Genomic DNA, 4,887 nt, shown 5'->3' on the forward strand with positions numbered 1-4,887 from the left:
AGTCGAATAATTTAGCTCTTGTGCAAGCAGTAAAATCAAAGACTTATATAATAGAAATGGAACCGCTTTTTTGTGATATTCTTTTTCTAGTAGAGTCTTTCCAAATGTGGCTTCACATGATTCCTAGAAAGGGAAATGAGCTAGCAAATGGAGTGGCGAGGCTTTCCCTGACGGGGGCCAATTGGAGAAAAACTAGAGATGGAAGCCTCCAAGGGACATAGTGAAACAACTGAGAAGGGACGTTGCAAACCAATATAAGTTCTACAAGTTACTGGGTGAGGCCTATATCATAGTGCATCCCGAAGAACAGAGGCAAGGGGATGCTATGAATACCAATCGTCCCTAGCGTTTTTGATAAAGCCCACAGCGGACAACCTTGACTTTGGCATCAAAACAAAGGGGCAAGGATGAAGGGGTATCTCAATAATGCAACCTAGTGTAGTAAACTCGATGAAGAAAAATACCTTCTTCTAAATTCACCAAAGGTGTGAGCCCTCTTGGAAGGAGTAATGAGGTTAAGGAAGGAGGCAGAGTGTAAGGCCCACATCGGTTGGAGAGGGGAACGAAGCATGCCTTATAAGGGTGTGGATACCTTTCCCTAGAATGACGCGTTTTCACGAGTGAGTGTGGGGGGCTTCGGCTAGCATCCCTATCGTCAAAGGCAAAATCGTGAGGCCTTGTGTGCCAAAGCGGACAATATCGTGCTAGCGGGTGGTCTGGACTGTTACACAGAGATCGAAGAGCTTCGCAAAGGCACTGTGGCAGAGGAACCTGGTTCAAATTCCTAGACTTGGCCATCCTTGAATAGTTGTTAATAAAGCAGAAGCGGTCTCGTCAGAACAAATTAGCACCACCGAAGACAACATCAACATGTTCAGGTGTGGCAGCCATGCAGGTAGTTGGAAGTCTCATCCATCGTCATGGAGACCTAGTAGTTGCATAGGTTTAGGCAGGAAGTCATTTGGGACGGGTGGGTTTTTGAAATATAGTATGCCACACCTGAACATATGTTTACTATGTGTTATCATATTACTTTTACTGATAAATTTTTACTGTTATTAAAAATAATTATTCATTCTTTTTTTTTTAAATATTGATAACTAAAATTAATAAATTAAACAAATAATTTATTATCATACACTCAATTATAGTTTACAATTAAATACTATTTAAATTTATAAATATAAATATTAAAATTTGTAATTGGCTGCTTTGAGTTATATCCAATTAATTGGAATTCAAATGGTTTTGTTTAGTCATTGATTTCTTTTAGTTTAATTTTTTTTCTAATACCAACTAAATTTAATGTAATATGATTTTAATTTGTGAACTTATGAGTTGATTAATTTAAGAAACAAAGAAGGATAGATGTTAGGAGGGATAGAGGGAATTTGATGAATATGAAATGGAAAACAATTTTTTAATAATGATGATGATGATATGTTTAGTTAACCCAACAAAACGGCTTCGCTTAGCTATGTTTGTTTGAAAAGAAAATGGAAGGAAAGAAAAGGGAGGAAAGAAAATGGAAAAGAAAATGATTATTTTTCATTGTTTGGTTGAGGAGAAAAATTAGAGAGGAAAGAAAATGGATGGAAAAAAACTGGTGGGGCCTACCAATTTTTTTTCTCTCCAACATTGGAAAGAAAATGGAGAGAAAACTAATATTTCTCTCTCTACTTTTAATACTACCCCTTCACTTTTTTAATATATTTTATAATATAGGGATAAAATTATCTTTTTATAACATTTCTTTCCTTCTTATTTTCCTTCCATCCAAACACATCTAAAAAAAATAAAAATCCACCTAATTTCTTTCATTTCCTTTCTTTCCTTTTTATTTCTTTCCTCTCTATTTCTTTCCTTCCAACCAAACATAGACTAGATTATGTATTCACACGTCTACCTTTTTATCGTACATGGATCATGGATAGAAGCGATATTGTGTGCGTGTATATACTTGTCAACTATAAAAACTGTTGCAAATTTACCGTGAATTCCTGATTTTTACGTACACTCAGGGGGTGTGTGGTTGGAGAGAATGCAAATATATTCCCAGGAATTCTGAGATGGGAATAATTTATTTCCATGTTTGGTTCAAGATCTAAAAAATCATTCCTGGGTATATTTTATTCCAAGGAATTGAATTACCACCAATTTAATTCCCATCTCTTCCCTGGTTATCTTTCATTTCAATGGGAATGGAATGTATATAATGAAACAAAAAGACTAAATTACCCCTGTTATTTAATACAGATTTTAGCTTCTTCTTCATTTCTCTCTGAAGAAGGAAATGGCGAAACCCTAGCAGAGCTTTGTTTTTGTCCCCAAATCAGTGAGATTTCACCAACGCCACCGCCACCGGAGCTGTGTCGGCGCCACCGTTACCCTAAACGGAAGACTGGTCTCCTTCTTTTCTTCGAGTTCATGTTCGCATTGCTTCTCTCTGCGAATTCTCTTTGAAGTCTCTTCGAATCTCTCATTAAGGTTTGGGTTTTTTTATGCTTTCTACGTCATATTACACTAATTTTCTTCAATAGACTGCTAATTTGATTATTTATTTTCTATTTTGCTTGATTTCTTAGATGCTCTCTGTGATTATGTTGCATGCAAACATCGTGTTTGATGATTTGCCTCAAATAAAGAGTTTAAGCTTGTTGTCACCGATTTTGATGATTTGATGATTTGTTTTCTGTCTGGTTTATTAACTGCTTCTGTTGTATAGTTTCAGCTCTTGAACAAAATTTGAAGATCACTTTCTGTTTGTTGCCGTTTTCTTTGAATCTTATATAATAATTGCTGAATTTTGATCTTTTGAATTTGTTAATGTTTCTTTCTTTGTCTTGTTCTGATGCCTAACTTCTTTGTTACTTTGATGTTTCAAGAACATTTGATTAGCCATGTCATTGCCATTAGTTTCATATTGAAAATTGGTTTCCATGGTGTAAAAGGTTATTGGTTGTGGTATTCTTTAGTTTTTTCATGAAACAAGAAGCTGAATCTACATCTTATAAGCCAAGTAGCTGTCCGATCTATATTTCTGCTTCACATTTGAAAAGATTCAGATAATGTGCTTATGGTTTTATATCACAGTGTATTACACTGGTAGATTCACTGTCTGCTCATAATGCTTTTGCTGATATCACTCTGTGAAAATGTGAGAAGGACACACAAACATGACTTCATGCTTTTCTACTTCTCAAACAAATAAATCAAGTGAAGTATATCAAATTTGAGGGTTCTGAGGTAGGCTTCTTCTCAAAAACCTCTTTTAACTTAGTGTTGACAACTTGACATGAAGGCCATATTGCATGTTATATAGTATATCTTTGTAGTTTCTTTTGTAAATATTGTTTTGTTTGGAATTGATTTTGTGAACATGAGCTGGAGCAAAAGCTTGTTTTGTATTAGATTTTATGTTAAGAAACTTGCAATTGATTTTGGTTAATAAGTATCATGCATTTGAAACTTACCATGAAACTAGTTTTCCAAAATAGAGCTATATTTTATGGCCTCTTTACACTTCTCAAGCAGGGGTTTAGATGCAAATGTTTGATTGAAATTAATCAAAACAAAATTAGTTTAAGAATCATGTCACCTACTCTAAATGGGAGTTTATGATTGATACCATAAAACCAAACAAGCAATAAAATATGCTTCAATTGAGAACTTCCTGATATCAAATTGTAGTTTCCTATACCAATTGTATTAGATACTAGATAATAACACTTTACTGATTAATTAGAAATCAATTATGTTATTATTTATAAAATAGTAACATGCATGAGTATTAATTCAGCTTGCTAGCATTAGGAGAAATATATGCTTTTATACATTTGTTTGTTTCTAGACAGAGATTTATTATTCCATCTTATTTTTATATCAAAGCTTATATAGAAAATGGAATAGAATACTCGACTTAATTCAAAGCAAATTAAGCGTCAATGGACGCCACACGAAGATGCAAAATTAGTTGAGTGTTTGGTAGAGCTTGCAACTACTTCTTGAAAGTGTGACAATGACACGTTTAAATCCAGTTATGGAAAACATTTGAAAAAAATACTGCATGAAAAGATCTCTGGATGTGATCTTAAAGTACAGTTTTTTTTACCTAATACTTGTTTTCTTTGTTTATAATTCTATATTTGTGTTATAATTGTATAGTTTACAAAATATTTATGCTTCTATATTGAGATGTTTACTATTGTGCTCTCATTTATTTTTAAGATGATGATGGGATAGAGATGAAAGGACCAGAAAGAATTTAGTTTGAAGCATGAGAAAGAAGGAGCTGAGCGCAGAATGAAGCTAATGGCACTGTTGAGAGATGTTCCTGGTTTGAGCGGTGATGATAGAATGAAGGCTGGCCTTAGCATTCTAAGGGACAATAGTCTGATCGACATGGTGTTCCAACTTCAACCGGGGAAACTTTTGCCATTTTTGAAGAAATTGCTTTAAATATTGCTATTTTTGAATTTTCATTGAATATTATAGTGACTTGATAGGAAGATATTTGTGCCAATTGTTGCTGTTGTTTTGTGAGGAATATAAGTAGCTAAAACCTTAGTTCCTGATGCCATTATATCAGGTTTTAAGATCCATGAAAAACTAGTTAAAGTTCCTCTTGAACTAGAATGTGTAGCAATTGGTGATGGCTTGATTCCAAGAAATGTTTGTTGAAAATTGATGGTGGATTTTGGATTTTTGTTGCTTTGTGTATAATTGATCACAGATATCTTTGGAAGTAATTACAATGCTAGGAGAATAGAGATGTCGCCATTCAGTTAGTTGAGGATCATCTGAGATGAACACTGCTCCTTTTACATTGTCATAGTCACTCATTTAATTATGATAAAATTGATTTTAATTAAATATTTGTTATTAAGG

This window comes from Arachis ipaensis, chromosome B07, assembly GCF_000816755.2.
Source record: "Arachis ipaensis cultivar K30076 chromosome B07, Araip1.1, whole genome shotgun sequence".
In the NCBI taxonomy this organism is placed as follows: Eukaryota; Viridiplantae; Streptophyta; class Magnoliopsida; order Fabales; family Fabaceae; genus Arachis; species Arachis ipaensis.